At 41.5% G+C, this 13,305-nt stretch overlaps 1 long non-coding RNA gene across 1 annotated transcript in view; it reads right to left on the bottom strand.

The window, feature by feature from the left end:
• The window catches only part of LOC134738230 (uncharacterized), a 173,221-nt gene extending 160,207 nt beyond the window's left edge, over positions 1-13,014 (bottom strand). The window contains exon 1 of the long non-coding RNA XR_010123835.1: positions 12,851-13,014. This is a non-coding gene — a long non-coding RNA (uncharacterized LOC134738230). The remainder of the gene's footprint in view (positions 1-12,850) is intronic.
• Positions 13,015-13,305: the final 291 nt, after the last annotated feature.

Below are 13,305 nucleotides of genomic sequence, written 5' to 3'. Positions count from 1 at the left end.
AGTGTGAGTCTGCATACCTGGAAATAATTATATCCCATTCCAGGAATCACTTATAAACCTGGATATTGAGGTGAGACCTGGAAAAAGGGATTCTTTTCACTTCAAGAGAGAAAAATTGGATATGCAGCTGGATTGGCTGTCTCCCTTTTGCAAGTTATTGAACTTTTTCTGGGCCTCAGTTTCTTCACTTGAAACTTGAGATAGTAACATCCACTTATAGGGAAATGAGAGGGATTATGTTAGATAATGAAACTCAACATACCTTACAAATGTAAATTACTTTCTTGTGATCTTTTGGATCACATGATTAAACAATATTTTGTGTTGAGTTTTGTATGTTTGATATGGGTCAAATGGACTTGGTCCCTTGAGCACATCTCTGTCTGGCCCCTGCAAATATATCACTCAAGTGAAGCTGAGCCGGTGATAACAAAATCTTCCCTCAATGCAATCACTTGGGGGTCCATGGTGAGAAGAACACACAGAGTTAAGGAAAGGCCTGACAGAGTTGGGTTTGAATCCCAGCTCCACTCTTATCAGCTGTGTAGCAAGGAAACAGAATATGATTTGCAGAACCCAGTGGAAATATAGAGCCCTTTGTTCAAAATTTATTAAGAATTTGAAACAGCAATAGCAGAGCATTAATACAATCATGCGGGGTCCCCTTCGGAGGATGGGGCCTTGTGCAACTGCACATGACCTTGTGCGTGACCTTGAGGAACTCTTTTAACTGCTCTTGGCCTGGGTTTGCTCATCTTTAAAATGAAAGGAGAGCAAGTGACTGTCTGTCAGGGTTATGTGAGGAGTGGTGCTAAGGTGTCCAACAGGCACAGCACAGGCACACGTGGGGCTCTGCAGGCAGACCCTGCACCATTCACAGTCCTTAACAACAGCATTTGGCTTAGGGACTCTGAGCCATGCTGCTCCTTCTTTAGTTTATTTCTTGAATGACTCACTTCTACCAGCACAATGGGCAAGGACTTTGGTAGGGTTACAATCTAGATCTAGACAGAGTGAGGTTGGAGTCATTGTTGTTACCAAACATTGATTATTATGAACTATTACAGTTGAATCTAAAACTAGAAGTAAAAAAAGAAAAAAATCCTTTAAAAATGAGTTATGGTGTAGGCAGAATTAAAGAAACAAGATATAATTTCATTGGGTATTAGATTTTTAATGGGCAATGTCAGGTTATCAGTGACTCCAGGGATTGGCACACTATGGCTCATGGTCAAATCTAGCTCAATACCTGTTTTTATAAATAAAGTTTTATTGGAACACAGTCACAGCCATTCGTTTACCTATTGTCTAGGGCTGCTTTCACATGACGGTGGTAGACTTGAGTTGTTGAAACAGACAGTATTTGGCCCACAAGCCTAAAGTATTTATAATCTGGACCTTTACAGATCAAGTTTGTTGAGCCCCGATTAATGGTCTCCAGAGTCGTCATGTGTGGAATAAGGAATTAGATGAGAATGAGTATGCTCTGTTAAGAGAACAGTACTGCACAAATACTAGAATTGATTAGCCCCTAATGTTGACCTACTGTGGTGTTGGGTCTGCTATAAGTCTGCCTGATGCTTGAAGAAAGTTAAGAAATACACAGCATGTAATTAAATGATCAACCAGTCAAGCCTTTATCGGGTGGCAATTATGGGCAAAGCACCTTGGTAACCATCACCTCAGGGGTGCAGTTTGGCTTGCCAAATAGCTGAGTGCCACATCAGTGCTGCTGGTGAAAAAATATGAAAGGAAAAAGAAAATAAAGGAAAACTCAGTCTTTCTTCAAAACACTCAAACCTTCTCCATTTAATTTAGACTCCCCAGCTAACATATAGTTAAAATCTCAGCTGTGCTTTTCTTTGAGGGGGAAAAATTCCAATGCTTTGGGAAATCTGCCAGTCCCTGACACTAGAGCCCTTGGATTTTGGGGGTGGTGATAAAGAGACTCACATTCTCCTCCATCACGAAAGGTTACATTTCCAAATTAAATGTATTGAATGTTAGGAGTATGTACATGTTAAATGTTGTTCAGCTGCAGAAGTGCTAAGAGCCTTAATAAAGGTATTGATGTGGGCTTTCTCAGCACCGCCACCACCACATGCTCCTCTATTGAGATCAGGGTGAATGTTCTGTAGTGCACACCCGTAAGCCAGGCTGTATGAGCAAGCCAGTCTGCTGTGATCCTCTTGGCGGATCTCCATCATTGTTCCAATGGGCAAGGTGCCGAGGGGAGGCTGCAGCCAGAGCTTCTGCCCAAAACACAGCAAATTCTCCCATCTCCAATCACTTGACCATAGGCTCTTTCATCTATAAACCTGGCCCCTTTGCCAGACCATCCTCCATTCTGCCACATTTGAATAATAAGCCCCAAAGCAGCTCCTGTTGCTGGATGAAGCACACCTTCCTCTGAGCGGGGATTCACATTTCCTTCCCAGGCACTGAGCCATGAGCTGAAACCACTTTTCATCCTGAAATGAGGCTGTGCTGACTGATGGTTAGAGCTTTTTTTCTGGGTCTCTGTCAACATGTGCGAATAAATTAATTCGATTCAGTGACAGCAAGAAAATCAATTAAATTAGTAAAATATCTCACTGTCTTGTGTCAATGATGATAGTCCATTTTATTTAAAAATAACAACACCTCTCTTTAAGACTGTGTAGACCCAGGAGGCTACTAAACCACCTTGTTATATTCCTGATTATATTAACAAATTGCCACCTCTTAAGAGAGGGATTCTCTTAAGAGAGAGATTCTAATCTCTATGGACGCACTCTCCTCTTTGTCAAGTTCAGGTGGTGATAACTGCTTCTTACTCATCTTATAAGAATATTACGAAAATGCATGAGATCATGTCTCGGAACAGAGTTCTAGAAGAGAAGCTCAGAGCTTGTTATCACCTTCTCTTATTCTCCACTTTTTCCTGACCTCCTTTTTTTCTCTACTTTTGCTCACAGAATTCCACTCCTAGTGAGAAGAAAGTCCCCTGTGGCAATCTCAGCATCTACCCTACATCTTTCCTAGGGGCATGTTCATTAAGCCAAAGATATACCCAAAAGATGGTGTGCAATAACCAGCACTCTAGGTTTACATTGGAGATAAGGAATGTTTGTTCTTAGAGTGCAGCATGCACATGCATGATTGAAATGTTATATAACCATAAAATCGAGGTCATACCTCCCTGTGGGATAATCTCCAGCTTCTCTCTAATACCACTGTGCACTTGCCAGATCATTTCAGGTGTGCATTCTTTGCAAAGAGATTGCTCTTTCCTTCCTATTTCTCCCCCCAACACATCTTTGCAAAAGTTCCCTTTTGTGACACCATTTTCTTTGACAATCTTTCCATTGGAACCAGTTTCTTCTGCATTCTGCTGAGCATCTTCGTTCTCTGGGATGGATGCCCTCTCAGAAGTGGACTCCTCTGGCAACCACAGGTCTGTTTCTCCCTGATATGGTTTGCCTGTGTCCCCACCGAAATCTCATCTTGAATTGTAGTTCCTGTAATCCCCACATGTCGTGGGAGGGACCAGGTGGAGAAAAATAAAATCATGGGACGGTTACCCTCATCCTGTTCTCGTGATAGTGAGTTAGTTCTCATGATATCTGATGGTTTTATAAGGGGCTTCCCCCTTCACTGGGTACTCATTCATTCTCCTTCCTGCCGCCCTGTGAAGAAGAACGTGTTTGTTTCCCCTTCTGCCATGATTGTGAGTTTCTGGAGGCCTCCCCAGCCATGCTGAGGTCAATTAAACCTCTTTCCTTTATAAGTTACCCAGTCTCAGGTAGTATCTTTGCAGCAACACGAGAATGGACTAATACGCCCCACTTCCTCAACTCCTTCTCTCCTAATCAGAAGATATTGTATGCATTATCTCCAAGGCTGATCCATCTGGTGTGCCCATGATGCTAACTGAAACATCATCAAATAAGTTTTCCTTATGTTCTTTGAATTTTAACCTATTTCTCCCCACCAAAATATCCATCCATTTAACAAATATGCTCCAGCTATGAATATGCATCTACACTTTCATCTATACTCACATCTATAATACATCTATATCAAGACTTTTTGGAAATTTACAAAATTGCTTTAGGAAAACAGAGTGAATATAGATATACTAAAAAATGTAAAAGGAGTTACCCTAGAGGTTGATAGTACTACTAGATGTAAAAATGTTTTAAAGCTATAAAAATTAAAATTGTTATGCTCACAAAACAACCACACAACCCACCAAAATTCTCAACAAATTGTGTTGAATAAATAAATGAATGTCTAACATAAAATAATATAAAAATTAGGAAAAGAATAAACATCTAATGCATTATTTTAGAACCATTAAATGTTAAATAAAATTAGCTCCACATCTCATACCATACAAAATAAATTACAAATATATTAAAGAGTTCAATTATAAAAATCAAATTATAGAAAATATAGAAAACAAATATTGTCAAAAGTTCCCAGAAAATCCAATTGATCATCAAATTTCTAGAAAAAATTGAAGTCACAAAGTTAAAGCTCAATGAATTATACTTCTAGGACAGAAACATTTTACATAAGAACAATGAAAAATTAAAGGAGAATTAAAATAGTTGACTATATATTCACAGCAACAAATATGACAAAGAGAAAATATAAATGTTTTATTTCTTAAAATATGAAAATTTGTTTTCATTTGCAAGCTGATGGTTTGTCAATATTTTATATTTTCCTTATTAATTGTAGAAGCTTTTAGTATATTATGTGTACTAAATCTTTGCCTGACGTGTCTTTTACAAATATACTTTTTATTTTTTTCAGTTGTTTTAAAAATTACTTTATGGTTCTTTACATGTTTACGAAATACAAATCTATTAATTATTTTGTTTGTAATTTCTGCTGTTAGTGCCAGGCTTAGAAAGGCCTTCCCTACCTCAGAATTATATAAATTCACTTATGTTTTATGTTTTTGTCTTAATTCTACTTTTAATTTTAACAATTTTGTCTTTTTTTGTTTTAAGTTTGAAGAGAGATCTTGATTAATTCTCTCCTTATGTTATCATCTTGATGTTACTTTTTGACTAATCCATTGTTGCCCCTACCAATATGAAATTCCATTTTTGGCATTTTTGCAGATTTGCACATAAACACACATACAGGCGCTAGTCTAATTTTTATAATTTTTGTTCTGATCAGTTGATTCTGGTGCTGGTTTGTAGTTGTTCAGATTTTTCGAAGTTTGGTAATAAATTTTAACATCCAGCAGGGTAAGTCCTACCATTTTGTGGACATTTTTGCATGCTTACTTTTCAGATGAACTTCAAGCTTATTTGGTAAAATTATTTCAAATATTCCTTTAGAATTTTGAGGGGGATTATGCTAAACTTATGGACTAAAGAGGGGAGATTTAAAAAGAAGTGGGCAGGTTATACGCTGCCTGTGAACAAATAAATGGCTCCAACCTTTCTGAGTTCAACTTGACAACGCAGATCAAGAACTCTAAAAATATGAACACCCCGAGACCCAGCAATTCCCAGCATTTTCATCATCAACTCTAAGTAAATAATTAAAGATGTGCTCAATAAGTGTCTATAAATATCTTAATTGTAGTTTGTCATGTGAAAATACTGGCAATACATAAATGTCCAGTGGCAGGAGATTGGCTGAGTAAACCATGCTGTGCTCACTCACATAAAGAAATTCAATAGAAACATTATATAACATGAATGATTATTTACCTAGAAAGGTTTAAAACAGTATTAAGATTCCATTTTGTTGGAAATTATTGAATATGACTAAACAAGTCATATAGATAGATACGGTGATGTGCTGATCAATGTTTAACAGCCGGCTCTGGAAGAAAAGAGCCCGGATTTGTAGCCTTTGCTGTTTTCTGTGATGTAAATATGCCCACTATGGCTTATTTGAAGGTACAAACACTACATACTACTAATGTAGACCTGGGAAGAAATGAGTACAATCAGCTCTCCCGAGCTGTTTCCAACACTCCACTGGGCGAGTAAAGACAAAGAAAGAGGGAGAGAGTGAACAGGCAACCTACAAAATGGGAGAAAATTTTTGCAATCTACCCATCTGACAAAGGGCTAATATCCAGAATCTACAAAGAACTCAAACAAATTTACAAGAAAAAAATCAAACAACCCCATCAAAAAGTGGGCGAAGGATATGAACAAACACTTCTCAAAAGAAGACATTTATGCAGCCAACAGACACATGAAAAAATGCTCATCATCACTGGCTATCAGAGAAATGCAAATCAAAACCACAATGAGATATCATCTCACACCAGTTAGAATGGTGATCATTAAAAAGTCAGGAAACAACAGGTGCTGGAGAGGATGTGGAGAAATAGGAACACTTTTACACTGTTGGTGGGACTGTAAACTAGTTCAACCATTGCGGAAGACAGTGTGGTGATTCCTCAAGGATCTAGAACTAGAAATACCATTTGACCCAGCAATCCCATTACTGGGCATATACCCAAAGGATTATAAATCATTCTACGATAAAGACACATGCACATGTATGTTTATTGTGGCACTATTCACAATAGCAAAGACTTGATGGACCCAAATGTCCATCAATGATAGACTGGATTAAGAAAATGTGGCACATATACACCATGGAATACTATGCAGCCATAAAAAAGGGTGAGTTCATGTCCTTTGCAGGGCATGGATGAAGCTGGAAACCATCATTCTCAGCAAACTATCACAAGGACAGAAAACCAAACACCACATGTTCTCACTCATAGGTGGGAATTGAACAATGAGAACACTTGGACACAGGGAGGGGAACATCACACACCAGGGCCTGTCATGGGGTGGGGGGATGGGGGAGGGATAGCATTAGGAGATAAACATAATGTAAATGACGAGTTAATGGGTGCAGCACACCAACATGGCACATGTATACATATGTAATAAACCTGCATGTTGTGCACATGTGCCCTAGAACTTAAAGTATAATAAAAAAAAATTAAATTAAAAAGGAAAAAAAAGAAAGAAAGAGGGAGAGAGACAAAGTTACCTAAACTGAAGGGAAGGTGGGAAGTTAAGCATGACAGGGGGCATCAGAACTCTTCATGGGAGTGGATTTTGAGTCTCTGAGGACAAGAATCCAGTCAGATACCCAGAGAGATAGCTGAACTTCTCTGAATCCAAGAAGAGGAATTACATAGAGGGCCAGGAGAGAGAGTGAATGAGAGAGTGGGAGTGGGAGAGAAAGAAAGCAAGGATGAGCAGTGGTACAGGTTTGGCCTCCAAAGTTCTAAAGTGGCTTCGAGAGGATGAGGAGCAGTGATGTCTAACCCTGAGTTGTAATCATTTGAGTTTCTGTGATGTAGATTCCCTTTGTCTCCAGAATTCCTTTAAAGTCTGCCTACTGTTGTGTGTGTGTGTGTGTGTGTGTGTTTAGAGGGAAGGTTTCAGCAAGGTAGCAACACGATTGGATTTACATGTTAAAAATATGTTTATCTTCTGCTGGTGTGGGAAGGAGAGACTACAGAAAAGAAAGAATGACAGCTGGGAGCAGTTGTCAGAGAAAAGATGTTGGTGGCTGTACTGAGGTGAGAGCATGGGGCTGAGAAGTGGCAATATTAATGATGTATTTGGGAGGTACAGTCATCAGGATTTGCTGTGATTCTTGTGCAGCCAGACTGGCATCATTTTGCAGACTAGTGTCCAAACATCCTGATTTAGGTTGCTTTAATTGAACTGCTTTTTGTGGGAGTAATTATATTTTCTTATCCCTACATGCCTACTATAAAGTGCACTTAAAGGGCCAATCCAGCCCCTTGAGACACATAGCTTTGAACATGTTGCTTCCCTGCTCAACAACCCTCCATTGCTCCCAGTGCCTTCCTGTGACATCCACAGTCCAAGAACTGACCCCAAGCTACTCTTTCAGTACATCCTGGAGGACTTCCTTTTGAGATATCATATGCCTCCATCAAACCAACTATTTCCTGCTCCCATTATATATACCCTGCTGTAGACTATATGACTGTCAAAAAAATGTACCATCCCTCCTTACTTAGCCATCCCTGGGGGGGAACAATACTTCCCGCCGGACTGGCATCAGGCTTGACCTGGTGACTTGGCTTTACCCAGTGAAATGAGAGTAAACTTCAGAGCAGAAGCTTGAAGAGTCATCCATGGTTCTCCCCTTGTTTTTTTCCCCTCTTCCAAGAAGACAACTTGTCCCCAGTGGACAGAAGACCGTGAATGACACGATCATTGGAGGTTGGAAGATTCAAGCAAGAGCCCTGACACATTTTGAGGAGAAAGACTGACTGAAGAGTTTGCTTCTGGAAACCTGGAAACCTCAAGTTTCATACCGACCTTGCTCGCTCCCTACACCCTGTGGATCCCACTGCCCTGACAAGCAGGTTTAGGGCAAGTGTGGGTTCTGCCCATAGGCCTGGGCAAGGTTGGGATGGGATGCCTCATGCCCTTATTGATGAGCACTAGGGTGGTTGTCCTGGGAAGCCGGAGAACTGGCCATGGGAAAGGGCTCATGCTTCTCACCTCCTGTGCCATGTAGTGCACTGTTCATACAACAGGGCCAGCTTGGAAACAGGTGTCTTATCTCCCCCACCACAGGGTGAGCTTCCACACGGCAGGACTCGCACTGTCCCTTGCTCCCATCTTCTCTGTGCCTAGAGATGACTTCACTAGGCACTAGGCAGCGTGCCAAGTCCTTCCCAAGCAAGGGAAGGCAGCCGGTGAAACTAGATTCTCCAGTCAGACTTCCTGTGTCTGAATCCTGCCTTGGACACTTACCAGCTATGGGGTCCTGAGCAGTCTGCTTACATCTCTGAGCCTCACTTCCTCATCTGTAAAATGGGCTCGTAACAGTAGTCCTCACCTAATAGTGCTGGTCAAAGGATTGAATGGACTGATTTCTATAAAGCCCTTAGAACAGTATCTGGCCAGGCATGGTGGCTCATGCCTGTAATCCCAGCACTTTGGGAGGCCGAGGCGGGCAGATCATGAGGTCAGGAGATCGAGACCATCCTGGCTAACACGGTGAAACCCCCTCTCTACTAAAAATACAAAAAATTAGCCGGGCGTGGTGGCAGGTGCCTGTAGTCCCAGCTACTCAGGAGGCTGAGGCAGGAGAATGGCCTGAACCCAGGAGGCGGAGCTTGCAGTGAGCTGAGACCATGCCACTGCACTACAGCCTGGGCAACAGAGCGAGACTCTGTCTCAAAAAAAAAAAAAAGAACAGTACCTGAACGCTCCTTGTGCTTTCTCAGTGTTTATTAAATAAATCCTCCCTTCTTATAAAGACTGATCATCTAGCCTTTCCAAGGCTGATGGAAGTTTATGTTTTCTAATACCTCATAAATAATACAAAGCTAGAGAACTGTTTCTGATTAGATAGGATCAGATTAGATTTATTATGTAAAGTACAATGGGCAGACCTGGGACCTAGGCACTGAAATTCATTCATTCATTTATTATTCAGCAGGTATTTATTGAGAGTCACTGTACTAATCTCTTGGATTATGACAGTAAACAAAACAAACAAAAAATTCTAGTCTTGTGAAGGTATTTTATAGTGGGGGCTGGGGGTAGACAATGAACAAGATAAATAGAATACACATCCAAACTGTGTCAGCTGAGGATAAGTACAAATAAGAAAAATAAATCAGGGAAGAAGAAAAGGGTTGCAAATTTGGCTGAGTATGGGCAGCAACTGAAAGACTTGCTTCGAGAGGCAGATGTTTAAGGCAGGCTGTACCCAGCAATCTTTTGTACACCTTGGACAGTCAAGGATTCTAAAATTGCATTCACCTCCTTTCTTGAGCCTGCTGACCTCAGGTGATGCAAAGCAGATGACTGTCTCAACTTTTTTGCACACACCCAAGCTAAACATTTAACTTGGAAATTCTTATAAGGACATGGCTGCTGGGCCAGGGTAAGCAAACCCAATGGACCAAACCTATGTTTGCTGTTTTTGAAAAGAAATCTTAATTAGAAGGTGGAATGACTGAAAGTTCCCTCCCAGAGGACAGTTGACTAAACGATTCATGAAGAAATAAAAAAAGAGCCTGAAGCAGAGAGATTGCAGATTACTTCTCCTTCTGAACTCTCCATGTGGAAATCCCAGGGTGTTCAGGAAGAACGAATAATTGCACGAGAAGACTTGTGCCAAAGGGAACACAAGCCCTTACATTGTGCTTTCAGCTTCTAATACAAATGAATAAATCCTGCTGCTATAATTTGATAACTTCTGGGTTTATTTATCATTTCTTCTGCAAATCTCACTTGAATCGCAGTTTTAGAACCTCTGTCATTTGTCGTTAGGACTAATTGCTCCTGGGAAAGGAATCTGGCTTCTGATGGGAAGGCTTGAAGGAAGGGCTTGCTGAGGCTGAGCTGGCAGGTGGCTCTCTTTCCCAGGCCTTTGCTTTTGCCAACACACGTCTCCAGGCTGTGATGGACAGTAGGGAGAGGAGGAAAGGGCTCCTTGCCAGTGTGTGAGGGAGGCTTGACACTATGGCTCCCAGTGCAGGAGGAGCCTTTGGAGAGCCACGATGACCCAGCTCCAGCCACCTTCCAGCTGCCACATGCTCAGGAGCCACGCACAAGGCCACAGATGCTATGAGGCTAAACTCCTTGGCCACTCTTTAGAATGTGGCTGGGGAATGATACTGGCCACATTGGAGTGGAGAGCTATGGACTTTTTTCTATGGAGGGTGAGCAGAGCAGTTTTATCAATTTGACTGTAATGACCCACACTGAATTAATCTCCCCTGAACTAGCAGTGGTGTCTTGACTTTCCTGCATCAAGTCCTGAGAAGTGTGAAGAAAATATGGAGAAAACAGAAAATTATATTTTAAGCATAGGCTGCTTTTTTGCAGGTTGTACCTTTGAAGCCAATAACCAACATTGTTTCTAGCAAGGTGTGAGTCACAGGTAAAGAAATGTAAGAGGATCTAAGAGGGTGAGTAGGCAAAGACACCATATTGGGGGCATGGGAACAGATCACACACAGTAAGAGACTTGAATGTTTGGTTTTTGTTTGTTTTTTGGTCAGGTCTGCCATTGTGCATGAAAGTTTCAATTTTGCCTAATGTAGGAAAAGAACTCAAATATCTCTTTGTTCTTTATAGATTTTTCTTCAAGTCAGTAACTCTATACAGGATTCCAGCTTTCTCTAGCCAGCCAAGTAAAACAAAATCCTGCAGCGTCTGCCCCGAGCTATCACACACACCCCATCATCCCTTGTACCCCATCTCCTGAGAAGCTGCTGAAATGACTTTTTCTGAAAGTCTCTGGGGACTAAAAACCAGTCCTAACATCTTGGGCAATGCTTGTGATGGCTACATTTATGTGTCAACTTGGCTGGGCCACAGTGCCCAGATTATTTAGTCAAACATGATTCTGGATGTTTCTGTGAAGGAGTTTAGGAATGAGATTTACATTTAAACGGGTGCACTTTGAGTGAAGCAGATTGCCCTCCAAATGTGGGTGGGCCTCATCAAGGTAGTTGAAGGCCTGAATAAAGACTGACCTCCCTGCAGCAAGAAGGAATTCTCACAGCAGATGGCTTTTGCACTGGGACTGCAACTTTTGCCTGGGTCTCCAGCCTGCCTGCCTACCCTGCAGATTTTTAGACTTGTACCTCCAAAATCATGTAACATAATTCCTTAAAATGAATCTCTCTCTACCTATCTATCTATAGATATATATGTAGAAAGAGAAAGATTTTTATGTACGTACGTCCTATCGGTTCTGTTCCTCCCAAGAACACTGCCCAAGAGTTTCTGTAAAGATGGCACCTTTGGGGTCAAGAATTAAGATAATACACAGAATCATACAAATCATGACACACATATCATATGTCATAACATCACGCACATCTGTATACATTTTGTTGAGCATTCTTTCAGATAACTCTATATTGGTACACATTCTCATTCACACTTACACGTGGACAACTTTGAGAAGGCATCACTATATACGGCTGTTCTATAAGTAGCCTAGTGCATTGAACCACGTCATGAACACCCCGATCACAAGATAATTTTTATTTTTTTATTAAATGGCTCCCAAATACCATTATATATTTGAGTTCCATTTTGAAGGACACATAGATTATTTCTAATTTTTAACTATTAAACATAGTTTGGGCTGCGTGCAGTGGCTCACATCTGTAATCCCAGCACTTTGGGAGGCTGAGGCAGGAGGATTGCTTGAGCCCAGGAGTTCGAGGCCAGTCTGGGCAACAAAGTGAAGCTCTCATCTCTACAAAAAAATAATAACTGGGTATTGTGGTGTACACCTGTGGTTCCAGCTACATGGAAGGCTGAGGCAGAAGGATTGTTTGATCCTGGGAGGTCGAGGCTGCAATGAGTCATGTTTGTACTACTGCCCTTCAGCCTGGGCAACAGAGAGAGATTCTGCCCCAAAAATAAATAAATAAAATAAAATACTTCTGTGAAAACCAGCTTTTTCTATATGCTTCTCACATCTTGGTGCTTATCTGCTAAAGGGAAATTCCTTGACGTGGGATTGTGAGATCACAGGGCCAAACTACGCAGAAAAAAGGGTATAATGATTTACACATTCACAGATAGTAAAGGAGAATGCCCATCTGCCCACATGCTTTGTAACACTGAAACTTAGGTCTCTGATAAGCTGAGTAAAGCCCAAAGAATACCCAGACAGGGCTGGCTCGGGCAGGGAGCTCCTCTCCTCCCCTCCCTGCCTTCCTTCTTTCACTGTCCACTCTTGCTCTTACTTCAGCCTCCTTTTTACTAAATATGCCCTACTCATCCTACCCCAGTGTGTTCAGTTATTCTGTCCCCATCACCCGTCATTGCCCTGCCCTTACCTCTGTCCAGATCTCCTCCCTTCCAGGCCACCCATGTCAAGGAAGGCCCACGGGATGCCTTATCAGTCACCACTGGTCTCTGCCCACAGCTCTCGGCCTTTTCTCTCCTAGGGTCCCTGGTGTGCTCTGTCTTTATTTAACAATATTTGTATCCTGGGTTTGTTTCCTTCCTGAAAACTCCTGGAGGGCAGAAACCTGTCTCATGGATCTTTATACTCTGCAGCGGCTCCTCCTAGTGCAGGAGAACCAATAAATATTCAATGACCTGTCTTGGCGGATGCCTCTGTCACTAGCAGCCCTACCAGGGAGACAAGGCACAGAGGGTGATTGACAGCTTCTCAGCCGCCTTAGCGATATTTTTGGTAGAAAGAGGTGGGAGGTTTGGGTTAGGGAGGGTACTGTTAAATGCTGTCTTGGGCAAATGGAAACTTGTTCTCAGTTTCTTTTATTTGCCA

The sequence above is a fragment of the Pongo pygmaeus genome, chromosome 16 (assembly GCF_028885625.2).
Source record: "Pongo pygmaeus isolate AG05252 chromosome 16, NHGRI_mPonPyg2-v2.0_pri, whole genome shotgun sequence".
In the NCBI taxonomy this organism is placed as follows: domain Eukaryota; kingdom Metazoa; phylum Chordata; class Mammalia; order Primates; family Hominidae; genus Pongo; species Pongo pygmaeus.
The sequence above is the reverse complement of the archived record's forward strand: the minus strand, read 5'-3'. Positions and strand labels throughout refer to the sequence as shown.